This window comes from Equus przewalskii, chromosome 2, assembly GCF_037783145.1.
Source record: "Equus przewalskii isolate Varuska chromosome 2, EquPr2, whole genome shotgun sequence".
NCBI lineage: Eukaryota > Metazoa > Chordata > Mammalia > Perissodactyla > Equidae > Equus > Equus przewalskii.
Genome location: NC_091832.1, coordinates 41,662,292 through 41,689,861, shown reverse-complemented (window position 1 = coordinate 41,689,861; position 27,570 = coordinate 41,662,292). Strand labels below are relative to the sequence as shown.

Below are 27,570 nucleotides of genomic sequence, written 5' to 3'. Positions count from 1 at the left end.
AGTCAGCTCAGGGCAGCACCAGGGGCTCTTGATTCATTCAGCTCAAACACAGCTGTGGTTATCAGAAAACTGCTGAGAAGCTGGGGAGGGGGGGGGGACAGGCAGGAGGAAGAGGGGAATGGGGGAGGGATGTTGGGCGAATAGAGAAGTTCTGAATCACAGGATCTTATTCACGGGGGCAGATGTGGCCACAGGATGGGATGGGGCAGGGGTGGGAGAGGGAGCCCTATGCAGAGGGCAGGCTGCGCAGAAACAGGGCTTCCTCATCCCCCCTCCCGCACTCACCCTCCCCAGAGACCATGGCATTTCCTAGGAAGAGGGAAGGCAGCCCTGGAGACAGTCCCAGGCCTGGGAGGGGTGAGCTGGCCGGGTCTGTGGGGGTAAATGAGTCAACAGCCCTGTAGAGCCACCTGAATCCTGCTAGAAGGTTCCCAGGGGGCCAGGGCGGTGGCCTTGGCAGAGCCCTGGGGCAAATGTCCCCACCTGAGCAGGGCGAGGCAGGGCAGGGCCCAGCAGGCCCTGGCCCCACCAAACCTCCAGGGCCAAATCCGCTGTTGATTGGCCAACCCATGGAACCAAGATGGAAAACCCCTCACCCGTGGCCAACAAGTGCTGAAACCACTTGAAAAGGGAAAGTCTCCCACTGGTTAGACTGCAGACTTTGGAAAGGTCAGGATTAATTAGCAAAGTGGTTGCTTAGAGGTCTGCAGAAAGGCGTGGATGAGGCAGGACCAGAGCCTGGAGGCTGGGGTGGAGAAGATGGGCCTGGGGGCAGCTGGTCAACAAGCTTGTTCCCAAGGGGCAGCCCCCACGTTGAGGGCGATGGGCTCGCCCTGGCCCAAGATTCTGAGCAGAGAGCAGCTGTCACCCCAGGAGCCTGGGCCCGAGGCCCAAACTCCTCCCACAGCCGCAGGAAACTTCCAGGGAACTGGGACCTCTGAGCCCAGAGAGGACGCCTCCAAAGTTCCATGGGATTTTTCTTCCCCAGTCAAAGAAGGATCTATTTATAGATGTGGAAATACTCATGGAGAAAGGACTGGAAGGAAATACACGAAATGTTCACGTTTGTTTTCTTCTTTTCCTTATTGGCATTGTTTTACAAAAAAAAAATATGACTCTCAAGATAAGAGAAAAGATATTTTTAAGGTATAATTAATCTTGATATAAATATTCATACTTGTTATAGAAAAGTGGAAAGGAGAAATTAGAAATCACCCATAGTGCTGTGAACCATTAACATTCCTCTGTCTTCTTTCGCTGTTTCCCCTGTGCAGACATTTTGCACGCAGGGTTGTTTTTGTTTAACATAGTTATAATCCTTTCACATTATTATGAAACTTTTCTCTGTGACCACAAAGTCATCATAACCATCTTTTAAAATGTCTCTCTAATATTTATGCATAGATAATACCATTAATCATTTAGCCATTCTTCCATTTTAGCACGTATAGGTAGTTTCCAATTCTTCACTATTATAAATAACCCTGTTGTGAACATCTTCAAATAGAAAAGTCTTTCATTTTTTGAGAATATTGTTTTCAGTCAAATTCTCAAATTTCCAGATGTGAGATTGCAGTGTGAAAAGTTGCCACACACAAAGTCACAGAGGCAACTGGAACCCAAGTTAGTCTCACTCCAAAGTCTCCATCCTTAATCCTGACAAATGGTATTAAAAGAAAAGCAGGAGTGAGGCTTCGCTGGGGCCAGGGAAGGAGGGGGGTCTCTCCCGCTTCCACGTGTCCTCTCCCCACCCACGCACAGCTTTCCTCGCTAGCAGTGGCATCGGCTGTGAGCGCAGCCCTGGCCACGTTGGATAGGAGGGTGAAGAGAATCGAAAGACTCCGCGGTGTGGTTGGGGAGCTAAGAGCTGCGTGAACGAGGAGCTTGGACCACAGAGGGAGAAATCTCTTGTACATGGGGTGGGAAGGCTTGTCAGAGGTGAAGTGTAAGCTGCATCTTTAAAGAAGGGCAGGGTTCCCACTGACAGAGCTGAGGAAGTCAGAGGCCCAGGGCTGCATGCGCCCTGGGGCCCTGGGTTGGCAGTTAGGGCCCATGTGGAGGAACCCAGGAGGTGAAAAAGTAATGAGACGCCAGGCTGATGGTGGAGTGAGTCAGTTCCCCGTGGGCACATGCTTAACTCGTCCCCTAGTACATCTCGGACATGAGACAAGGCCCTGCCCCGTTCTTCAGGGTCTTGGAGCATTTCAGAAGTTTCCTCACTTGCTGTCCATCCCAGCCCCTGGTCTCCCGCCACCCACTTCCAGCCTCCAGGTCCATCTCCCACCTCACCCTTCCCAAGCCTCTCTCAGCCACTGCCTCCCTCCACTCCCTCCAGGTTCCCGTTTTTCTGTGGAGACCACAGCATCCTGTCCTGACCCAGGGAAGGCAGCCACGTACTTGGAGGGCAGGGCGGAGGGCAAGTGACTTCCTGTCCCAACCAGACTTTGTGGGGGTTACTGTCTCCTCGCTGGCCCCGCCCCAGAACAGAGAGGCAGCCGGCCCTGCGGGAGCAGAGCCCCAGCATCACCCACTCTCACACCCACTCTCACACTCACCACACGCTTACACTCACTCATGTCTTACCCTCCTCCCTTCACACTCCCTCACACACATCCCACACTCTCCCTCCCTCCCCAGGGGCTCAGAACACCTTGTCCTCACTGCCCCATGCCGATAAGCAGCAGCAGGAGAAAGTCCTGGTCAGCCAGGAGAAGCTGGAGGGCAAAGGGCCACGGGCCTCTCTGGAGGGGTAGCCACTGCCCAGAGTCAAAAGTGAGGGCCCTGGGTGTCCTGGCCCAGGGGGCTATAGCTCCTGCCTCAGTTCCCGCTCCACCCCACCCCACCCCTGCCCAGAGACAGGGTGACATGCCGCTTAAGGACACAGACTGAGAGGAATGATCTAAGTGCAAATATCATTTCTGCCACCTGTTAGCTCATAGGAGACTGGACTCTGAGCCTCAGTTTCCCTTTCTATAGGTGTAGCGACTCTTTCACAGGAGGGTTGTGCCATCAAATGACGTAATGCATGCTAAGTACTATGCAAGTCACACAGATAGTCAATGCTTCATAAATAGAAGAGCTTAAATATAATTAGAACACTCAGACGTCTAGCTCCCAGGATGCTTCTGGGGCCCCAGTGGCTGAGGGGCATGCAGCTGCTCTCTGCCCCCCCAGACATTGAAGCCCAAACCCAGTGCACCAGAGCCCTGCTCAGCTTCCTGCCAGTCACAGACACACCCAGACAGGGCATCGCAGCCGCTAAAAGCAGACACTCATCCCCAAACTGGGGCAGCTCCGCCCTCCTGTCCTGGGCCCCTAACAGCCTCGGTCAATAATGTTTACAACCGTTTATCTAACACCCCTCTGCTCTCTTTCGCTTCGCTCTAATTACTCTGGGGCTTTGCCTCTCTCCACCTCTCTGGGGTGCCCGCTCCCCCCTCCCCCCTTTCCAGCCTCGGAGCCCCTTTCTGCTCCATCTTTCCCACTAAGCTCACCAGCCTCCCCCATTCTCTCCACCCACATCTCACCCCAGTCCCACCTCAACACTTCACACCCATCCCCTCCTCCCCCTCCTCTCCCTCCACACCTGAGGCCTGTTCCTATGAACCCCACCCACTCCTTCGCCCATCACATCCCCTTCACCCCCTCACTGGTCCGTCCATCCATCCATCCACACTATCCAATTAGACCAAGCTAGCGTCCCTGGAACGCAGTTAAAATTTCAGCCAGAGAGGGCCCTTTCCTTGGAGCAGTCTCTCTGCAGACAAGGGCTGCGGTGGGGAAGGGGGTGACTCCAATGAGAGCCTCAGGAGACCAGAAGCGGGCGTGAGCAGAGTGAACTGGGCACGAGGAGCCACACCTGTGTCCACCCTGCCAGGGGACCAGAATGGCTGTCCATGTCCCTCTCTTGGGGCCAGGAGGTCATCTGAGAGGTGTGGGGGTGGGCAGACTAGGCTGAGGCCCCCCGCCTGTCCTGGAATAGCACTCCTGCCACACTTGGAGTGATGCCCACACATGCCCAGCCACCTCTGCAGAGCCTTGAGCCAGTCCCAGGCTGACCTGGCCCATGGAAGCTGGAGGACCCCACCCTCCCCCTCAGCAGTCTCCCCGGCCTTCCTGAGGGGTGCAGGCGGAGGCCAGGGCAGCGGGGCAGTAGCTCCGCCTGGCTTGCTGCTCAGGGCACCCTCACACTGGAGCGGGCACTTGAAATCCATCTTGACCGGCACCTTGTTTGGAGCTGCTTCTTAGGAATTCGGTGCCACCAGGTGAGAAAGACAAACGCAGTTCTCTCTGCTTTGCACTCTGTACAGACATGGGAGCCAGGTTGGGGGCCAGACAGACCTGGGTTTGGGGCCCAGCAATGCCTCTTCTTAGCTATGTGACCCAGGCAAGTTCCCTAAGCTCTCTGGGTGTCAGCCTCCTCATCTGTACAATGCTGATTATCAGAAGATTTACCTCTAGGCTTCTGAAAATTATGAGCTCGTGCTCGCAAAGCCAGACACAGTGGGCGCTGAAATGATCTTGTGGGAAAGTAGTAGCAGTAGCTGCTGTTGTCAACGGGGTTTTTCAACTCCACTTGCAACTAAGTTGGCAGTGTAGGAGCCAATGTGTCCCAGGCGGGGTGTCCCAGGCACCCGGGTGTGCCCTTAGGCAGTTGGTGGGGGGCGGGCGGGGAGAAGGCGGGAAGCCTGGAGCCCTAAGCCAGGACTGAACGGTGGGATCTGAGCTCTAGGCCTGACAGAGGCGTTCCTCTTCTTTGCAGGCTGGAGCCCACCCACCCCCCAGACCCAGAGACAGAAGGGAGGAGGGGACCATACGGAGTTTGGTTCAGCTCCACTGGGCGGCCTCCTTGGCTCTGTCAGCCTTGCTGCTCTGCGAGGGTCTTGTCACTGAATCAAGGATGGTGGCAACTCAGCTGGTTTCCAGGACTTGCAAGGGAGATAACACCCAACTTCAGCTTGGGACAATTCTGCTTCTTCCACTTCCTAGAGAGGCGTTTCCTTCCTCCCTTCATCCACTTCTTCTCTGAGAAGTCTCAGGTGGGAAACAGGTAGGTGGATAAAAATCTCAGTACAGGCCGAAGCAGGGACAGGTTGACGTGAGTGATAGAACAATCCTTCTAGTTCCATCTTCTCTTCCTGCCTGAGCCTTTGCCTGGCAGAATTAGATATGGAAAATGCCCCCTGCCCACCCACCCCCACTGCAGCCCACAGCATTTTATTAACATCTTGAGATATAATTTACTTACAATAAGATGCACCCCCTTAAAAAGTGTACAACTCAGTGAGTTTTGACAGATGTAGACGCCTCTGAAACCAGCGCCACAATCAAGAGGCAAACACCGAATCTATTGTATTGGCTTCCTACGGGTGACCCATTTGTATTCTTCATGACATTTTTATTGGCAGGTGGCAGGAACTCAACTCACAGTATCTAGACAAAGAAGGGGGATTATTGATTTGCACAACTGGGATGTTTAGGAATATAACAGCTTCAAGGATGGCTGCATTCAGGAGTTCAAATGACGCCATGAGTGTCCTTTCTCTCTCTCCCAAACAAATTCTCTCCCTGCAGCTGGCAAGATGGTTGCTAGCAGCCCCAGACGAAATCCTATCTTTTTAGCGATGCCAAAAGAAAGAAACAGTCTTCTCTGACAGCCCTTAATGATAGGACATCTCTGGGTCACGTGCCCATCCTTGGATGGGGCAGAATCAGCAGCAGTGATGTGCTGTGAGGGCTGAATGTGCACTTTTAGTGACGTCATGTTTGTAGCTTGAAATTGGCCATAGTGAGAGTGTTTATACCATGGAAATTAGCAAACACTACAAATCAGGGCTCCGCCCGCCCAGAGCCAGCTGTTAAACACTGATGCACACCACTGAGTCAGCCCTACCTAAACCAATGAAACAGTTTCTCCTGAGGAAAGATACATTCTATTACCCAAAAAGGGGAAGTAGAGGCTGGCCAGGCAGATATAACAAAGGAACTCGACTCTGTTGAATGCAAATCTGCCTAGAGATCTCAGAAAGGAATCTTCCAGGGTTTCCTCCCACCCTGAATCCCCAAGAGGACACTGACCAGGCCAAGGTTGAACCCACTGCTGAGACAGTCCAGCCAGTATGCAGTCTTCCAGGAGAAGGGCCCAGCCTCTGCCCCTCCCACAGTCCTCCCTTCTCCGACCGCCAGTCACATTCTACGGAAAATTAAGGAACTTCCTGAGCCCACCGCTTTCTGCAAAGCCATTCCAGCAACCTAGACCCATGATTTTCAGCTTGTTCAGCTATTTTACAACAACCCTTTCAAAGCAGCCCAGAAATGGGGGCTGTGGCTTGATTTGAGGTTAAACAAATAAGTGCCATTTATCCACCAACACTCTAGGAATGAAAGATTTCTTCAGGCAAATTCCCAAGCTGTGTGTTCCAGAAAAACTGCTGCCCCAAATTGCTGGGTTCCAGTCCAGTGTTCTCCATTTCCGAAGCTATCTGGGCTGCTTTCGGCTGTGCTCTGCACGGAGCACCAGGACTGATGCTGGAGTTGGCGGCCAGACGCACCGCCTCTTGGCTGTGTCAGCCTCCCACTCAGCGCCCACAGGACCGTAGGAGCTCCTGGGGTATTTCTTGGCCTGCTGGGAAATGGCTCCTCTCCATCCTAGGAGGCCTGGGCCAGACTGCTGGCTGCTTGAGGCAGATTACTTTTCTTCCCATGTTTTGAGGGCAGGCAAGAATGAGAAAAAAAAAAAAAAACACATTCTCAAACAAATAAAACTCCGCTCCACCAGCCAGGAAAGCTGAGCTTCTCAGCTGGTGGGGTGCAGGAGCAATTCAACAGAGAAGTCTTCCATCCTTCTCTAAGAGACATTGGTCTTTGTGCCCAAGCTGGAAGTCTGGATCAAGAGTTTTTAGATCTCCCTACTCCTGGGAGTACCCCGTGGCAGAAGCCATAGGCTCACCAAATATGCCATCGGCTCCCCTGCATTTCCCAGCTGTGCCATGTGACTAGTTTTGGCCAATGAAAATGAGCAGAAGTGATGCGTGTCCTTGCCAGGCTGAGGCAAGACAAAGCCCATGTCTCATTCTCTAGTCTCTCTTTCTCCCAGACTCTTCAACTATGGAGGCTATGTGTTCTGTACGGTGCAGCTAGAAGATGGAGCTTCTGTCCACCTGGGTCCCCAAGTTAGTCTGTGGAGCAGAACTGCCTGCCAACCTGCTGGGACATAGAGTGTGAGCAAGAAGTCAACTTTTGTTGTGTTCAGCCACTGAGCTCCAGGGGTTGTTTGTTACTGCAGCATTACCTGGCATACCCTGACTGATTCGAGCTCCTGGCACACTCTGGTACACTCTCCCATGCTGTTCACCAGGAGAGGTCAGCATGCAAGAGGTAGAAAACAACACTTCCTCCCCCTCTGGCCAACAGCCTTCACCCAAAGGAGTCCTTGCGAGCTTATATTCAGGGGCCCCAGGGTTCCTTGTCTCGCTAAAGATTTAAGGAACTTTTCTAAGGCTTGGGCCTGGGTCTGTGCCTTCCTTTAAATGTCTCTACAGTACTTGGTTGAACACTAGCATACAAATGGTCCTCTCTCACATCCCAAGACATCGAACAGGGCATGATGCACTTTCACTGGTGATCCCCCATGAGGCTGATGGGATAGGCTCACTTCCTGCTTTAAAGGTGAGAACAGTGAAGCCCAGGAGGATTAACGTCCTGCCAAGTTTGCACAGCTAACCACGTGAAGAACTTGAGCCCAGGTCTTATGCATCTTGCCACGATACCAATATTTCTCAAAATGTAGTTGACAGACTCTGAGATGGAACCCGGGAATCTGCATTTTCAAAGCTCCTTGGGCAATAATTGTGCTTGCTAAGTTTGAGAACCCTCACACCACACCATGCTGCCTCTTCCATCAGACAAAGCCACCACCAGAGCGGAGGGATTTGAGGGGTGCAGCCAAGGACCACTTTCCCCACTAAAAACCACCACCAAAATGTCTCCCCTGCCAGACTGCTCTTTGTGAAATTCTCCCCAAAGAGTCATCTCTTTCAGTTAAACTACAAATAGTCCTAGAAAAACCTGAGACCCTCTCATGAATTAATGCAAGTTATCCCTGGCTAGGAACAATTGCTCGTAAGAAGTCACTCGGCCAAGTAAGTTTCTGCAGGGGAACCATCAGTCAAGAGTCAGGACCTTGATCTGAGAGTGCAGGTCCAGCTGGAGGCTGCCAGGGGTGAGGTCCCGGACGGCGGGAAGAGGCTGAGCATCATGGGCTGGGGGTGGCGGGAGAAGTCCGAGGAGAAGAAAAAAATGCAGCTGGGGCAGGTGGTTAAAACCTCATGCACAAGAAAGAGTCAGAAAGAACCAGAGTAAAGTCTCAGGATTACTGTGTACTACCTGTGTGAACTTGCAGAACTTACTTCATCTCTCTAAGCTTCAGTTTTCTCCTCTGTGAAATGGAAATAATAAGAGAATCTACCTGCAGTGAGGTTGTTATAAGAATCAAAGGCATTCGTGCATATAACAGTTAACATTTATCCATCCCTTGTTGATCCATGTGCCAGCAGCTCTTCTAAGCGCTTTACATATATTAACTCATTTAATCATCACAACTACCCTATGATGTGGTTATTATTTTACCTGTTTTATTAAAAAAGGAAACAGAGGCAGAGAGAGGTGAAGTAACTTGCCCAAGGCTGCAGAGCTCATAAGTGTCAGAGCCAACATTTGAACCTAGTCGGTCAGACTTCAGAGGCAATGACCCTAATGGCTACACTTAGCTGTGGATGCCCCATCTCATAGGGAGGGATGCAGCTGGAGGAGGGCTGAAGTGCAGTCTGTTGAAGCTGGGGCTCAGGGCAGGGGTCCCTGTTGCCCAGGTCCAAATGCAGACTGACTGGTAGCCAGAATTAACACGACTGCCGAGCTAAGGGGTGAAGGAGCACTCTGCCTGTCCTCCCCTCCATCCCCAAGACACTAACCCTACTGCACACCCAGAGGAAGACACTGGATGCTGCCTCCCAGAGCCTGGGGACCCTGGGGTGGCCGCAGCCCCTTCTGCAGGCATCCCCCCACAATTGGCACCACACGAAAACCAGCACTGCTGCTCTACTGCCCCACCAGGCAGCTGTCCTGGGAGCAATGGTTTGGTTGTTGTTTGTTTTATCTCCTTTGCTTTTTTAGTGCATTTTCTTAAATAAACTGCAGTGTTGCAAGTAGAAAAGGGAACCAGCCTTTATGGAGCAGTTACTATGGGCAAGACTCCATATCAAGCAAATCCATGTGTCTCACTGGGCCCTCACAACTTTGTGCAATAGACATTATTGTCTCCCTTTTATAGACGAGGAAACCGGGCCCAGAGAGGTTAAACTACCTGCAGCAAATCAGTAACACAGTGCCTCTCCAAATCCTTCTCTGTTTGAACCTAAAGCCACTTAAGAGAAGTGATGGGCTGCCAGGGCTTTTAGATCCGACCCCCAAAGATGAAGTTCCCTGTTCCTCATTCATTCCTTTGCATGTTGAGTGCTTCGGAGTAGCTGCTCTATGCCAGGCACTGGATTAGTGACTGTAGCTGAGCAACCTGGCCTCAGCTTCTATTCAGTAGGGGTGTGGGTCCATATTAACAGTATATTTGGAGAGGTTTCTATTGTCCCCAGGTTCTGTGAGGGCTGGCCACCAGCCCCGGGGCTGCTCCCCGGGGATAGGGGATCCAGCCTTCTCCTGAGAGAATCCAAGCTCTGGGTGTTTCAGGAAATGTCTGACCTGCCAGGTTTCCGTGTGGCTGATCAGTTAGAGCTGAGGAAGAGGGGCTGGGAGGGGAGGTTTCCCGTCAGCCCAGCTTTTGTCTCTCACATAAGCCCGAGACAGACAAACCGCAACCACAGACTCGACCAGCTGTGGAAGCATCGAACAGGAAACCCAGAACATCTGGTGCTCCACTTCCTCTGAAGGCTGTGCAAGTCTGGGTGTGTGTGTGTGTCCCCGCCTGTGTGCATGTCTGTTTTCTCTCCCACTGTTGTTTAGTGGGACGCGGATGCAGACAGGGTTGGAAACCACAGGTCTTGTGGTGACAAGGGAGCCAGACACCCGCTCCCCAACCCTTATAGTGTTTCATCGCTCCTCAGACAGTGACCCGAGATCTGACCCAATCTTGCAGGCCACCCTCCAACACTCGGCCCATGTTTAGCTTCAAGTCGCCGCGCAATTGAAGGAAAGGATTTTTTTTCCTTTTGGTTTTAGAGGAGCTTGTTTGGGGATGAGGTGGGAGGGCTCTGCTTAAATATAACTTGGCCGCAGCATACAGACCCACAAAAAGCAGCGTCTGGATGAAAGCTGTTTTTAAAACAATTTGAGGACAATCTGTGGATGACCTCTGAGGCTGCGTGCTGTTCAGGGGGCTGTTTTCCCACTAGTGGTGTTGTCCTGTGTGTAAGGCCTGAGAGAGACAGGGACTGAGAAGGGAAGAAACGTAAGGAAGTGAAAAGAGAAGCCTCTCCCAACTGGAGCATGAGGTCTAACTCTCCTGTTAGTCCCCTGTAGGAGGTAGGCATTATTATACCATTTTTACAAATCATGAAATTGAGATGCAGAGGGGGTCTGTAACTCACCCAAGATCACTCACAAGTAAGGAGCAGGGCCAAGGTTCAAAATCAAATCTGACTCCTAGCCACATGCTAGCCCGGATCACACTTCATTCTTTCAATGAACGGTAATAATCTCAACTGTGCCTAGCACATAGTTGATGTTCAGTAAATGTTTCTTGAATTAATCAATGAAATGAGCTATCACAGATGGCAGGGACTGTCATCATCACTGTAACCCCAGGGCTCAGCACAGGGCCCGGCAGGAGTGAGCGTTTCATGAATGTCAGTGAATGAATGACTAACAGCACAGGAACTCTTAAGTTTCAGAACAGTGACACTTCATCTACCTGGAGCGCATTTACTTAGCGAAGTCAACTGTTTTGATCCTGGCTAAAGATCTGAAAGGAGGAGGAAGGAACCACAAGCATTCAACAGAAGTCATAAGCCCTTAAAATTTCCAGTACTTGACTCAGAGAACTTCTCAGGCTCTGTCGAGACTGGTTACCATTACAACTAGTGCTAAAAGGTTTGCTTGCTGATCTTACTAGCATTGGTTTAGAAAGGAGGTGGCACGCTAGAGAAAGCTTGCTGGCAACAGCAATTTGGGAATTCAACTAGCAGTTTCAGACTGGTTAAGTGGCATTGTGGATGCAACGAGGAAAGCGCCAGGAGAAGAGGGAGGGAGGAGACAGTGAATGAACTGTCTGATCCTCGGATATCTGCCCTCGAGATAACTCCCAGAAAGCCAGATTCAACTGTAGCGTCTCCGATTAGTGTTCTGACTAAGATTAACGGAACAGCAGCAAAGGCGCGGGGACCTCAACTGCGCTCGCCCACTTCTTGGAGGTAAGAACTACACATGCGCCAACCTGAGACGACACATGCGCCGTGCCCGAGCCCGTGCTCCTTTTCATACCTGTGGGTGTGCCGAGCCGTCTCTTCCGAGCTAGGCTTAAGTCACGGCAGCGCCACGGAGTGCATGACGTCATTCGAGAGCGCCTCCCGTGGTGCCGAAGCCGGGTGCTCAGATTGGCAACGGCGTTGCTGTGGAGACACTGCGTCAAGCCCCGCCCCCAAGACGGGATTGGAGGAAGACTGGTCAGCTGACGTTGTGAGGTTTCTACAGCGCGCTGGAGGCCCTGTGGGGCGCTCTGGGCGCCCACTGCCCTGGCAACCATGACGCCTTGCACTCTCCGGATGGTGGATTCCCAGAAACTAACCCCAAAGCTAGAGTCAGAGCCCAAAGTTCAATTCGACGGACTTCTTGACCTAAGGCAGTAAATATCGGATGTGCTGCTCATCCAAGTAAAGTAAAAGTTCAAAGTGCCCTAGTTCGGATTCCGCGTGGAGCAGGAGGCCCCAGAGAGGCTTAGATTTGTCACTTCAGCAGCATCGTGTAGGAAGATGAGTCTGGACCAGAAGACTTAGTGCCAGGGGTAACCTAACTTTTTGAGCCTCAATTTCTTCTCGAGATCTTTCCAAAGGCATGTAAATATATTATTTCTTCCTTCCTAAGAAAACCTTTTCTTGACTCTACTTCTCCCTCCAGCTCCCGCCTCATCTCTTTTTCTGAATATCAAAGCTCCTCGAGCGCCTGTAGTCGTCGTCTGCAGCTCTCTCATCCCACTCTTTGTTGAACGCTCTCCCACACACTCTCGGTTTCTTCCCAGTCGTCGTCTTACCTGCTCGATCAGCAACATTGGGAATGGTTTATCACCCTCTCCTCCACGAAATACTTTTTGCGTTTGGCTTGCGGGTCCGCACACTTTTGGCTTTCTTCCTCCATCTCTGACTCCTATTTCTCCATCTTATTTGCTGGTTCTCATCATTCCCCTGACGTCTAAATGTAGCAGTGCCCCCAGGACTGGCTTCTTAGACTTCTCTCTCTTTTCACTTAACATCTTGGTGATCTCATTTAGTTTTAGCTTTAGCTTTAAAGACAATCTGTATGCCAGTGAGAACCTGGACTTCTCCCCCAAACCTCCATACTTAATATACTACTACCTATTTGGCATCAAAACGTAGATGCCTAGTAGGCACGTCAAACTCATCGTGTTCAAAGTGGAACTCCTGAGCTTCTCCACCAAAAGATATTCTACCTGTACTTTTCTCATCTCAAACAATGCACCTCCATCCTCCTAACTTCTCAGGTTCCAAACCTTGAGTTCTCCTTCATCTCCTACCCAATCTGGCAGCAAACTCTATTGGCTTTTTCTTCAAAATATATCCAGAGTCCAAACTCCGCTGAAGCCATCTTAGACCCAGCCCCCATCACCGCTCACCTGGATTATTGTAATTGCCTCCTAAGTGCTCTTCCACAGTCCTCCTTTAGCTCTCTCCTCCTCAGTCTGTGTTCACATAACAGCCTGAGTAATTCTGTTGAAAGTCATATTCTCTGTGCAAAACCTTCCACAGACTCTCTCTCTCAGAGTAAAAGCCAGTTTTACCATGGCCAGAAATGTCCTGCACCACGAGGCTCCTGGAACCTCGCTGAGCAGCTCTCCTAATTTTGACTCCCTTCCTCACTTTACTCCAGCCACAAAAGTCGTGTGCCGGGCTTACTTCTGCCTCAGGGACACTGAACTTGCTTTTACTTTTGCAAGGAACTTGTCCTCCAATACCCCCAGAGCTCCCTCCGTCACCTTCTTCAAGGCTTGGCTCAAACATTCCTTACTCAAAAAGACCTTCTCTAACCTCCTGATTTTAAATTGCAAATCTGACTCGCCAAGCCCACATTTCCATATGCTCTGTTCCATTTATCACCTCTAATATACCATATAATTTACTTCTTTGTCTTATTTGATGTCTCTCTCCACATGAAGGCGGCAATTTTGTCTGTTTTGTCATTGATGCTTCCCCAATTCCTAGACAGGGGCCAGCGTGTGATAGGTGCATTACCGCACAAAATCGGGGTTCTCTGCCTGATGCACATAAAAAAGCCAATTAATTATGGCATCAGCCTTTGGAGGAGAAATCAGCTTTTATTCTGCAGGGAGACAGGGGGCGTGCGCCCTTAGATCTGTCTACCCGATTCGGGATTTGGGGTGAAATTTAAGAGGTTACAGAGAATAGACTGGCATGCGGAAACACTGGTGGGACAGATTTTTGTTGGTGGACTTCAAGCATTTATGGTCAGGTGGGGTTTTTTTAACTTTTTTTTTTTTTGAGGAAGATTAGCCCTGAGCTAACTACTGCCAATCCTCCTCTATTTGCTGAGGAAGACCGGCCCTGAGCTAACATCCACGCCCATCTTCCTCTACTTTATACGTGGGACGCCTACCACAGCACGGCTTTTGCCAAGCAGTGCCATGTCCGCACCCGGTATCTGAACCTGCGAATCAGAACGTGTGAACTTAACCGCTGTGCCACCAGGCTGGCCCCTATGGTAAGGTTTTAAACGTTTATAACAGGATTCTAAACATTTTTGATGAGGTGGGGAAGGAATTTTAACACTGGGTCTTCCTGAATGAGGGACCCTCACTTCTCATAAGAGTCTGACTTTCAAGTTCTGCTCGTGTCCCAGGTCCTTGGTTTCTGTGGGAAGGAGGATCTTTGGTCCCGAGGTCATTTCAGCTCACAATTTCTTCTTTTGTGCCTGCCCTGGCGACATGACTTTGCAGATTTTCTGAAAGGCTGTTCTTAATCACTCTGTTGATAAGAGATGGGGTCGGTTGAACTGGTCCTGGAGGGCCCATGATTGGGTGCTAGGTAAGTATCTGTTGAGGGAATGGATGCATTTCAAAATCAGAGGGTTAAAACATGGATAGACCTTGAGGGTATTATGAAATACCCTTATTGTGAAATAAGCCAGACAGAGAAAGACGAACTCTGTATGACTCCACTCATAGGTGGTAGTTAACATATAGACAAAGAGAACTGATCGGTGGTTCCCAGGGGAAAGGGGGGTGGGGGGAGGGCACTAGGGGTGAAGTGGTGTACCTACAACATGACTAATAATGATGTTCAACTGTAACTTCACAAGGATGTTTACTATCATAATCTTAATAAAAAAAAAAATCAGAGGGTTAAGTAGTGTTAAAGGCCAGAGCTTTCGGGGCTTGGGTTCCAGTCCCCCTTTGCCGCTTAGCTGCTTTGCAACCTTTAGGAAGTTTAACCTCTGAGCTTCAATTTGCTCATTTTTAACGTGGGTGAAATAACACTTGAGCTGTTCACTGAGCAATATTGAACACCTCCCTGTATGAGCAGCTAGCACCGTGCTAGTTGCTGGGGACTCAATGAAGAACCTAAATGCACGTGTTTCCTCCCTCCCCCGGAGTCTGTATCCTGAGGAAGGGGTACAGACAATAGTGTACAGTCATCCAAATAGGTGATTATTCACCGACTGTGGTAAGTGTGACTGAGGGAAAGCAATATCGCACTGATGTGGAGAGGGGTGGGGAACAGCTTCCCCGGGGGAGTGCCTTCATTGTATTAGTCCGCTGGGGCTGCCGTAGCAAAGTGCTACGGGCCCAGGTGGCTTAACCAACAGAAATTTGTTTCTCACAGTCCTGGAGGCTAGAGGTCCAAGATCAAGGTGTCGGCAGGTTTCATTTCTTCTGAGGCCTCTCTTCTTGGCTTGCAATGGCTGCCTTCTCACTGTGTCCTCATATGGTCTTTCCTCTGTGCGTTATCGCCCTGGTGTCTCTCTTCTTCTACGGACACCAGGCAGATTGGATTAGGGCCCACCCTAAAGGCCCCCTATTAAGATAATTTCCTCGTTAAAAGCTGTATCTCCAAATGCAGTCACACTCTGGGGTACTAAGGGTTTAGGACTTCAGCATATTAATTTGAGGAGGGGCACAATTCAACTCATAGCATTAATTAAGATCCAAAGTATACGTAGGATAGAGAGATGGGACAAGGGGAGCCTTCCAGGCAGAGGGAAGAATGTGCGTAGAAATCCTATGGCTGGAAGGAGTGTGACAAGTTGGAAGAAAGGACAGACCCATGTGGCTTGAACTCAGAGCGAGGGGTCTTGGTAGGAGATACACTGGGGGTTTGGGGAGCAGCACATGCAGGGCTTTGAAGGCCACCTGGGTCTGTAGTTGGTGATGTGACAGGAGCTGTCTTATGAAAAGATTACTCTGATCGCGAATGGGTTGGCAGGGGCTACTCTCGGCTCCAGAGTTGAGTGATGGTGAGGACGACCTGATAGGGTACGTGGTGAGTGTCTCACGGGGCTCCGTAAAGGGTTAACTAGGAGCATTTTTAATAATGCCCACCTGACACTTGATAGGGAGATTGGATGGAAAAGAGGCCAGGAAGGGGCTTAATAAACTGAAGTGATGAGCAGATGTAAGAGCACATTACAGATGAGCGTCCCACAGTACTGAATCTCCATATTTGGGGGTGCTGGGTGTCATATAGCTTAGACAGATGTGATTTATGATTAAAACTGAAAGTTTTCAATCAGACTAATGCGAAAGAGAAAGGTGTAGATAGAGCAGTCGAACACTTCCCCCATAGGTCTATCTCCTGGAAGCCAAAATACAAGGGAAATGATTTGGTGAGAAGGAGCGTTCATCTTTTACTTATTTTCTTCAGGTCCAGCTAAAAGCTTCCCTTAGCTTTACCCTTGGGGAACTGATACACAGCAGGTTCTCGTAAAAGATCTGGGGGGGGGGGGGGGTGAAGAGGGGCAGTCATCTCCTATAGGTTCTCAGTAAGGGTGGTGTTGGGCAGCAGGAGGGTTTCTCATTTCATTCCTAGAATTCAGTGTCAGGAAGTGGAACCTGGTGTGACCTCCCACCTTCAACTTGAGTGGTGACTCTACCCTTTGATGATTTAATGCAGCAAAGACTCATTGCCTCTTTGGTTGGAAGGAATCAAGATGAGCATTTCATCCCAATGGCTAAAGAACAATGACTATCCTCTTCGACATCCTTGACAGAGAGCCATCTGCCCGTGATTGGGAAGGTACAAGGCAACCCATCCTAATTCGGACAGAATTAATTGTTAGAATCTGCTTTGTAATATTAGGCCACAACTATCTCTTGTAAGTCCTGATCTGGCCTTCAGGAGCTACACAGACCCTGATCCCTCCTTTTTATAGCATCCAGTATTTGACAGTAGCTGTATGGTACCCATCTGAGACCTCTATGACTTTGAAGCCAGGTACCTGAGGGTTACTGTAAATATTCAGTAAGAACATGATTACGTTTCAACCTTGTTCCCAACATAGACATAGATGAAAAGAGGTTAATCTTGTCAATTTGCTGGGTTTTTTTCTTTAACCCGAGGGTTGACTCAAGGGTCACAAGGATTTACAAGCTTGTTGTGCAGAAGAAAAAGAATGCCTTTAAGGAAGTTATGATCACCAGATAACCAGCCCCCAGCTGCCATTGATGCGCAGAAGTCCAAATGCCCAAGGGCTTATCTGGAGTGAAAGAAACACGAATTTCCCCTGTTTCTCTGAAACCTCTCTTCCCAAGCCCCTTACCTCTATAAAGACCCCCTGCTTTCTTCCTTGCTAAGGCAGATTTGAGAGAACCCCCCCTCCCGCCTTCTCGTTTTGGCCAATTCAAATAAACCTGTCTCCATCTCCAGGTGCTGGTGTCTCAGTGACTGGTTTACCGCACATCAGGCACCCGAACTTAAGATTAAGAGGTTCGGTATCAACTCCTGTTCCCATACTGAACACCTCCCCCCCAAAAGTGTTCTTTTCTTAACAGCGATTTCATGAATATCCTTGTACATAAGTCTTTGCACACTTGTCTTTGGATACATTTCTATACGTGACACTGCTCGGACAAATGGTACATTTTCTAGCTTTTGTTATATATTTACAGATTACCCTCCCTGAAGAGTGATTTTGTTTATACGCCCACAAGCGCGGTTGACAAGAGAGCCAGTTTCCCTACACCCTAGTCACCAAACGGGGAATTTTCATTCTTTTAATCACTGCCAATCTGATAGGGGAAAATGATTATCTCATGGTTGCTTTAATTTGCATTTCTTTGATTATGGGTGAGGTTGGACATGTCTTCCAACCACATCCTATACTTTTGCAATCAAGTTTTGGAGCTAAATGCAAGACCTTACATGTTTTCCAGCTAAATTTTATCTCGTTGGATTCCACCAATCATTCCTTCCTGCTGAGATAACTTGGATTCTGATTCTGTAATTCCGACATACTGGCCTTCCCTCCCAGGCTTGTGCTATTTGCACAGTTGATAAGCAGTTATCTTTGGCTTTGTCCAAGTTGTTGATAGAATGTTAAAGAGTTTCAGGCCAAGGATAGAACTGTTTGGCGTGCCCCTAGAGAACGCCTTGGGAGGACACTGTCCCATCCCCCTCACCATGCCCAGGAGCCATCTGCAGTGGGTGGAGCCTTCACCTGGGACACAGGGCCAGGAACAGATTCCAGCCTTGACACTAATTACCTGTGTGGCCTTGAGCAAGGGGTGTCACCTTAAATGGAGATGTGCCACATGGTTATCTAATGTCCCTTCCAGCTCTAGCAGCCTTTTTGTCACTATTTTGTCCATAAAGATTTCGTGAGAAACTGTCAAACTGTTGTCAAAAGGGGGCCGGCTCAGTGGCGCAGCGGTTAAGTTCACACGTTCCACTTCGGCGGCCTGGGGTTCACCAGTTCGGATCCTCGGTGCAGACATGTGGCAGGCGTCCCACATATAAAGTAGAGGAACATGGGCACGGGTGTTAGCTCAGGGCCAGTTTTCCTCCGCAAAAAGAGGAGGATTGGCAGATGTCAGCTCAGGGCTGAGCTTCCTCAAAAAAAAATAATAAAATAAATTTTAAAAATTAAAAAAAAGAAAAAGAAATTTGTCGATGTAAACTTTATAATTTTTTTAAATTTAGGACATTTGCCTCGATTGTCCATGATTCCTCCAAGTACTCTGAGATGTCAGCAGTGCTCAGTGCTCCCTGCCGAGGCTCGCCAGTTCCGTCCCCCAAGATTGTTTTCTTTCATGGCATGAAGGAGCAGTCACTGGGATCGCCTCCCCTCTTCCCAGTACAGACAGAGGCCCCGGATGTAGAGGAGGGTTAATGAGCTGTGACAGCACTGAAAGGAAGCAGGTCGAAAGGCTTAGTTGAGGGGAGAGGGTGTCTTTGTGAGACTGACAGATGCCAACTATTCTTGTCATTAGCCAAAGAAACAGCTCCCCTGGGCCTGTGACAGGGACCTCTGATTACTCAGCCCTGGGCATAGTGAAGAAAATAAGCATCAACAGAATTGTCTGCAAATGAAATGATGCCGCGTTATGACACCTTTCTTTAGGTTCCTTCATATCAACAATCAGACAAGACTATTCTGAGGAAGGAAGAGTAAACATTAACCCCAGGAAACAGGTAAAGACACTAAAAGAGAAATTACGTAGCGATTTAAGTGACATAGTGAAGCAGTCATAACTCCGGTCACCTGGCTTCTTGTTGCCATGCCTGCAATGTAGTTGTTGATTTGCACCTTGTAAATTTATCACTAAATTATGTACAGTTATGGCCATTCCTTATTGTCTGTTCTTACTCATTCGGACTAATAATAATAGTGACAATGATAATAAAGACTGACGCGTAGCTCTTCTGTATGCCGGTCGCTGTTCTAAGTGCTTGCCATGAATTAGCCCTTGCATCCTCACAGTGAGCACCTCTGCAGGGTAGCTGCTGTTTTCACCCCATTTTTCACAGATGATGAGATGGACACAGAAGAGAGTTTAAGTAACCCGCTCAAGGTCCTTTTTGGAAGGGGTAGAGCTGGGCTTCAACTCAAGTAGTCTGGCTCCATGCATCAGGCTCCAAATGGCAACATTCTGCTGCCTCTGTAAGGAAATGAGAATCAAAAAGGAACAGCTAGGGGCCGGCCTGGTGGCGCAGTGGTTAAGTTCGCACGTTCCGCTTTGGCTGCCCGGGGTTCGCCGGTTCAGGTCCCGGGTGCAGAATGGTACCTCTTGGCAAGCCATGCTGTGGCAGGCATCCCACATATAAAGTAGAGGAAGATGAGCATGGATGTTAGCTCAGGGACAGTCTGAGGAGGATTGGCAGCAGATGTTAGCTCAGGGCTAATCTTCCTCAAAAAAATAAAGAAAAAAAAGGAACAGCTATTGGAAATTATTTCTCCTCAAAACTGTGAAACTGCTTTGCAAACGGTGGTCTCAACTACTATGGAGAAACAAACTAACTCTTTCATCTCCTGAATGAACTGTGTGAAATGGAAGGAGGAGCCCAGTGGAAGAGGGAAGTCAGAGGCACGAACAACCTATAACTTAGGTGCACAGCTCTGGGGTGTCCCCAGTGGTCCGGGTAAATCAGCAGTGAGTGAGTGTGACCACGAGGGAGAACACATGAGCCGCAGGACCCTGGATGACAACAAGCCCGTGTCACGAGACCGAACCGCGCTCTCCACAGCCCTTCTTCCAACAGCAGGGTTCCAGGGCCGAGTGCGGGAAGTGCTGGCACGGGGAGCACCGAGGACTCGGCCAGGGCTGGGCGCCAGTCGACGGATTCCCAATATTGTCTTCCAGTTGCTAGACTACGCTGCTTTCCAGTACATTATTTGGCATGTAAAAACTCAAATGTAAGTAAAGCATTTTAATACAAATAATTTCAACTGCAACAAGGCAATTGGCTTCTGATTAAGTTGGCAAGAAAAGGTAATGAACTCATTCCGATTGACATATTTAGAGTTCGTCTTGCCAAATCCAATTGGCAGCTTCATAATTATGGAAACGTCCATGTTATTTCCACTCAATCAGGGTTAGGCCTGCTGGTATCTGATTCAATGTTTACTTCATGAATGAGGTCAGTTCCCAGCACAGCTGGGGTTTTAACAAAGGAATCAGAGCTGCTGATCAGCAGACAGCATTCCCACCAGAATCTGACCGTAGTTGTCAGGGCTTCCAGGGCCACCTTCCCACAGATCTCCCAGGTTCGCCGCTCTCTCTGGCACTTTCTGGGGCCTGGCTCTGCTCACTGCTCTGCGAACGCTTCCCTGCAGAAGCAGAGGGAGCCCGGGCTGCAGCCCGGGCAGGATGAGCTCACGTCCCAAGTTTCCCACAGCACAGCAGTTCACTCTGCAACCTGCCCCCTCGGTATTGCAACATCTCGCCCCTTACGAGCTTCAGAACTGCCAGGAAACGGGGTAGGTTTTTTTAAAAAAATTATTTATTCCAGGATGGCTCCACTTGTGTGGTGTAAGAGTGACTCAGAGTGCCTTGGAAGCCACCTCCAAAGGTAACTATGTCCCACAGGCCGGAATGTCCTCTGCGCCAACTCCCCACAGTGGTAAAAACAAAAACAAAAGCTCACAAGGGCTCAAAACACTCACTTTAAGAACACGCGTCTGCGGAGTGGGGTTACCGGGAAAACTGCAGAGGGCAGAAAGGAAGGAGACGCTGCACAGCAGGGCCACGGCTCAGCTCCAAATGAGTTAGTTTAGAAGCAGCAAGGGACTTAAACGTCATTGGCCTGTGCTCCCGAGTCCTGAGCCGCTACAGTGGGACGGCCGTGGCCGTGATAAAGCCTGAGGTCAAAGTCCGAAGGGGCTCTCTTCCCAGCTCTGGCAGCCATCCTTTGTCTTAGTGCCATAAGGTCATAGGAAGCTTAGGGATAGTGATTTGGTTCAGATCCCAAAATAATTGTGGGCATCATGTGCTGGTACAGTTTCACCTAAGAAAATCTGTTGGGGAACAAAATCTGGAGTAGGAGATGGTTGAGGAACTGGATGCAAAGGCAGGTTCTCTAAGGAAGCTTCCCCCTTCTCAGCACTGACGAGGCAGCATGTGCACCGAGCTCTACACTCTCATCTCCTAACGAACAGTGAGACCAACGGCCGCTGATGTAGACGAACACAGAGGAGACGTAGTCCTGGATGTAGAGAGGGAAGCTCTCCCTTCCGTTGACCTCAACAGAGGTGGTTTTAGGGTGAAGACTCCACTTTCTCTTCTCTAAAGAGTGGGTCCAGCTGCCACAGGAGACTTTAGAACATCTGTCCCCACTTGGAGGTCAGCATCCCCATAGGGTCCAAAGAGCTGGCTCAAGTGCAATTCACAGCCTTTCTCTTACCTGCTTCCCCAAGAGCACAACCTGTGTCAGCCCTCCGGTGTGAAGTCATCTCCCTGTTCCTGCTACTTACCCAAACGCCAGTTACTTGCCGTCCATTCTGTAGCCTCTTTTATCCAACTTTGGCATAGTCATGTCATCTTATAATCTAAATGATCTTTTCCCTGCATATGAAGTCTTTGAAGATGGGACCCTAAACAGAGTTCATCTTTTTGCCCTCGCTGGCCTCATCACCGGTGCTCTCGGCCCATTCAGCTACAGCCACGCTGGCCACCCTGCTGATGCTTGAACGCCCCAGACACATACCCCGCACAGAGACTTGGCACATGCTGTTCCCTCTGCCTGCGACACTCTTTCCTGGGTCATCCACGTGGCTCCCTCAGTCCCTTCCTTCAGGTCTGTACCGCATGCCTGCTAATCAGTAAGGTCTTCCCGACATCGTCCTCCCCGAACTCTTCTATGTGTGTCTCCCTTTCACACGTGTCTCCCCTGAGCTTTGATCCCACCTAAACAGCACACACTACTTGTCTTCTTCCGTATCTGCCTCCCCACTGGAATGCCAGCCCCACATGGGCAGGGCTTTTTGACACTTTTGTCCGCTGTCACAGCCCAGTGCCAGAAACAGTGCTCTGCGTCCGCACTCCACGCCGTTCATGGAGTGTGTGCTGCACGCCAAGCACTGGTCTGGGCTCTGGATATTTTTGCAAAAGTTTCTCCAGTGCTTGAGGAATTCATTCGACTTTAAGGAACTAAGTAAGTTCTTTAAGCTGAAGGAAACTGTGTCTCCTGATTCCTCAGCGACATTTGAGGCGCTGGGCAGCACTTCGCCTCTCTCCCTCCCCTGGCTGCCCCTTTGATTCTAAATATTCTGCTTTCCCAACAGACGTAGGAAAGCGGGGTCATGCGAGAGGAAAGACAGAGCCTCCTATGATTGAGGAACGCAGGTGTACGCTCCGCTGGGGCCAACTCGTCCTGCCTGGAGGAAATGCATCTGAAATGTTGTCACCCTCCCCTGGTTGTGAACAGAGCTGTTTAACTGTTGGGGTCGTGGGCGAGGCAGCGCATGCAGGCAGGCGGCCATTACACAGGCTTTCCAGAGAGAGCTGGAAAGCTGATGCCCAAGCCACAGGAAGAGGGACGGCCGCCTGCAGCCAACAGCCTGCCTGGAAAGTCTGCATAAGGGACACCTGGAGGAAGCAGGGGCTCCATCGCCTCCTCCGCCGGCTGTAACCCTGTCCTTCTCGCTCAGCCCATCCGTCGGGGGTGCTCCCGGCTTCCCACCCCAGAGATGCCGCTCCTGGACGCGCTCCTGGACGCTCACCACATCCCTCGAGTTGGAAAGCTCTCCGATTTCTCCCAACAAATCAGAACTTCTTTTCTTTCATCTCGTTTGAAAAGCCTTTTGTGAGATTGCTAGTGACCCAAATGTAACCTCTCTATTCCTGTCTGAAGGGAAAATATTTCCAGATTAGAGGGAGCGTTCTGCGGTGCCAAGACCAGGCATATATGAATACTTGATTATGCCTCCGAAACCCGGCCTCCCAAACACGCGCCAGTCACAGTGTCAGAAACGAACCGTAAGCAAGCAAAGAAACTGTGAATCAAGGGGTTTATTATTTTCCCCTATTAAGTATTTTGAAACCAAAGTTTCCACATTTTTAAGGGTTTGATGTCATAAAATTCCCATGTATGACAGCATTTTGAAAAACAGAGTCATTGTGTGCGGGTGGAATGTGAGAGGTTTAGTGTACAAGTTAGAAAATAAATCCCTAAGCTCGCAATTTGAGATGCATAGACAGGGGGCCACTGAGCTGTAGCCTTTGCTACAATGGCTTCACGTGATGTTGAGACTGTCCCGGAAAAATTCTTCGTCTTCTGAGGAGCCCCAGGACCTCCAGCCAGCTGTTGTTACTCCAAGTGCAATGTAAGCGGGTTTCTATTTAAAACTTTCGCACCTGGTACTTGAATATTCCTTGTTTTCCGAAGGGTACCCTCTTTCCCTCAGATTCTTTTCCACCTTCCCTTTTCCGTGCTAGTCTGGTTCAACCCGACCTGCTGGCATGAAGAGAAAGACACTTATAAAAGGAGCTGGGAAGTTGTGGTCTTTTCCTTTGCAGCTGAAACTAGGCTCAGATGGAGAGAAGACAGCCCCAGAAACAGTGCTGGGGGGTGACTGGGGACAGGGGCCTGGGAGATGGGGAGGAAAGAGTGTTCCCTTGCCTTTATGTTAAAGATTAGGCAAAAGCAGACACTCAACACCTTATGCCTTCACAGTCTGCGCTGGGGAGGCCCTTGGATGCCCCCTGGGTCCCAGGGCGCCTACTCTAAATAAACTCCAGGTCTGTCAGCATCGGTTGCCTCTGGGAGGGGTAGGAGACTCAAGAGAAGAGGAAAGAGAACTTAGAAGGGAGATAAGAGAGGGTGCAAATGGGCAAACGGAGGGCTATGCAGCAAAAGCGATCCAAGGAAGAGACTGAGAGTAAGCTGGGTGTCAGCAAACAAGCCTGAGGTTTGATGGTTTGTATTATTACCCTCAAGGTCAAAATCTCCCTTGCATTAATTTGGAGTGAGTAGTGGTGAGGCTCAGATAGGCAACGACTGGGGCTTTAAGACTCGGGTTTTTCCTCCATTTCCCCGGTTGTGTAAAACTTCTCACTTCTGATCTCCGGAGAGTCCTCCTCCTCTTCCTCCTCCTCCTCTTTCTCCCGGGCACAGCCAGTCTCAGAGGGATGGGAGCCTCAGGGACAGGAGTGCTGGAGCAGGCCTGTGGTAGTTGGCCAGGAACAAGGCATTGCTTGTGTGTAGAGGCTTTTCCAAGGCGGTTTCACAGATACGGGGACCTCGGACAGAGAGGAACAGAGAAATTCCAGAGATTTTTCACGTGCAAGCGGATATTTCCTTTGAGAGTTTCTAGACTAAATAATACTCCTTGTGTCTAAGGGACGGTGTATACTGCTGACCGGGCAATGTTCTGTGTGCACAGGGTGAGCGTCAGAGCCCCGCGCGGCCTGGAAGGAGATGTGAGCAGAGGAAGGTGAAGTTGCCTGAGAAAATGTCTTTCCTGGAAGAATACTGGTGCTGTTCTCTGTCCGCCTGACATGACGTCCATGTCAAATATGGAGGACGAATTTGTTGGCAGACCTTGGGGATGAAATGGGCTAGACTTCTAAGAATAAATGTACCTGGCCTCTCTATTAACCATTTCCATACATATATATTAATAGACTTTATTTTTTAGAGCAGTTTTAGGTTCACAGCAAAGTTGAGTGGAATGTACAGAGATTTCCCAGAACCCCCTGCTACCCCACATGTCAGCCTCCCTCACTATCAACATCCCCCAGCAAAGTGGGATGTCTGACATTGATGAACCTACATGACACGTCATTATCACCCAAAGTCCATCTTCACATTGGGGTTCACTCTTGGCGTTGGAACATACCATGGATTTTGACAAATGGAGAATGGCGTGTGTCCACCATCGTATTGTCACACACAATAGTTCCACTGCCCTAAAAATCCTCTGTGCCCCCCATATTCATTCCTCCCGCCCCGCTAACCCCTGGCAGCCACTGAACTTTTACTTTCTCCATAGTTTTGCCTTTTCCAGAATGTCATGTAGTTGGAATCGTACAGCGTGTGGTCTTTCCAGATTGGTTTCTTTCACTTAGCAGCGCATTTAAGTTTCCTCCATGTTTTTCATGGTTTGATGGTTCATTTCTTTTTGGTGATAAGTAATATTCCATTGTCTAGATGGAGCCATTTTCATAGATGTATTTTGGAAGCCAGATTTTTAATAAGGTAATATAATTTATTAATTAGTATAATAAAATCTATGATAAGATAAAGGCAATATTTGACTTAAATAGAGCAACCTCTATATCAACCCTATTAATATGAAGGCTATTATCCTTCTGGTTGTAATAAGTAAACTGAAGCACAGAGAGAATCTGACTTACACACAGGAAAGAATAGAAGAGTCTAGAATCCCAGCCATTTGCTCTATCGCATGTAAAGTCTGAAGTTTATATGTGTGGGGAGGGGAGGACTACTTGAGGACACTCATTTCCAGCTCCTCAGGTTTCCTGTGAAGGAAATTCCTTAGAGTGACGCTCCTTGCCTCCACTCTCCCCCGAGCACTTCCTCCTTCACCCATTCCTCTCTCAAGGGAGGAGGAGCCACTTTCCCAACTGGACAGATGGGGAGAGACTGGGCGTGCCCAGAGTATCGCCCCTCTCCTCTCTGGGGTTGTCCTGCCTTAGAGAACACCCTGGTCGGCTGCCCGGCTCTCAACCAGACAGGGGAAATCAGCATGTCTGACTCAGGAACACAACATCCATGAGGCCACTCGCCCACAGACCTAAGCCATGTCCCACAAACAGCTTTATAAAGATAGTAACACTCGCTTACCAATCTCCATTTTCTCCACCTCCTGCATCTGATTGGTTATCCTGATCTAAGTGGGGAAGACATTCCTTCCCAAAGCTAATAATGTCATCACAAATAGATTTTAAAAGGCTGTCATCACATTATCAGCCAGATTCTTTCTGGTGCCAAGGTGTCTCTACCATCACCAAGTCTGGTAACTCTGAAGCTATTTTAGGCCTGAAGGACAAGATTTAGTGAACTGACAGAGTAACTTAGATTAAAAGCACTGGACTGGCCTGAAAGTGTAGCCAGCCCACTTTCAGAGAATCATTTGACCCCTTAGAGAAATCTGACTGAAAAACTAATTTTAGACCAGAAATTCAACCACCTACAGCCTATACAACAATTCTATCTGGAAAGGTCAACACAGAACCAACTGCATTGATCTCACTTGTAAGTAGAAGATAAAAACAACGACAAACAAACGCATAGCATTGGAGATTGGATTGGTGGTTACCATAGGGGAAGCGGGGGAGGGCAAAAGGGGTGATTAGGCTCACGTGTGTGGTGATGGACTATAATTAGTTTTTGGGTGGTGAACATGATGTAATCTACACAGAATTCGAAATACATTACGCTGTACATCTGAAAGCTATATATTGTTATAATCCAATGTTACTGCAATTAAAAAAACAATAATTAAGAAAAAGAACCAAATGCAAACTAAAATCTCCATGAAAGAATAACAGATATTAAGGCGATAACAATTTCTTATCAGGTGTTGCAAAGAACCTCCCTCTCCTGTCCTCCTGGTTTGACACACATTTTTCTGCCTTGAAGTTCGTCCCAGAACATCCAGGTCACTTTGTAACATTTGAATTTCCTTGAGCCAAGGTTGAAGTACTTCCACAACTTACTGACAGTGATAGTAAAAAAGTGTAATGTTTATGTGTGTGACTGTCTAGGGCCTACCCAAGAATCAGGATGAGCCCCTTGAGACGGAAGCTGATTTGCCTACAGATAGTGTATTCTCTCCACAGCATCCCTCAAGAGAGTCGGTTGCTGTTTGATGAGGAGGTGGACGGTGACGATGACAGGAAGGTTCTCCCAGGCGCGGTCACCATCTTGGTTGAGGTGGGCTGCTCAAGGAGACAGACGCTGGCTACCGATGCGACTGACATGTTGACATCCCCAGCACTTTCCTCCATCGCCCATCTCCACTCAGGCTGGGAGGTCCAAATGTGCCAGGCCCAGTTCTACCCAAAGAACCAGGCGTGGATGTCTTCTGGAGGCCCTCTGGAAGAGGTTTTGCTTTTCTTCTATAAGAGACAGGACTAGAGATGCCCCTTCCTCTTCTTCCTGCTTTGACTGTGGGCATGATTCCTGGAGCTGCAGCAGCCATTTATGACCACGAGGTGACCAAACAACTCTAAAGCCACTGGTAGCCTAGTGCACAAAGGCTGCTCCAGCTGCCAACCTTCTCTCCCCGGGTGTAACTATGGCGGTCACAGGAAATGCCCAGCATGTCATTAAGCCAAAGAAGACAAACTGAGCTATTAAAACTAACTGCTGGCCTACTACCCTCAGTTAATACAAATGGAACAAGATGTTAAAAAAT

At 49.4% G+C, this 27,570-nt stretch overlaps 2 long non-coding RNA genes across 2 annotated transcripts; one reads left to right on the top strand and one right to left on the bottom strand.

The window, feature by feature from the left end:
* Positions 1-5,348: 5,348 nt before the first annotated feature.
* On the bottom strand, positions 5,349-11,611 carry LOC139080902 (uncharacterized). Its single transcript, XR_011535710.1, has 2 exons — positions 11,488-11,611; positions 5,349-7,203 (listed from the first exon to the last, which is right to left on the bottom strand). It is a non-coding gene; the product is annotated as an uncharacterized lncRNA (long non-coding RNA).
* Positions 11,612-11,672: 61 nt separating this feature from the next.
* LOC139080898 (uncharacterized) lies at positions 11,673-26,661 on the top strand. Its single transcript, XR_011535707.1, has 6 exons — positions 11,673-12,007; positions 13,744-13,956; positions 16,365-16,487; positions 18,811-18,881; positions 22,471-23,511; positions 24,571-26,661. It is a non-coding gene; the product is annotated as an uncharacterized lncRNA (long non-coding RNA).
* The last annotated feature ends 909 nt before the right edge of the window (positions 26,662-27,570 follow it).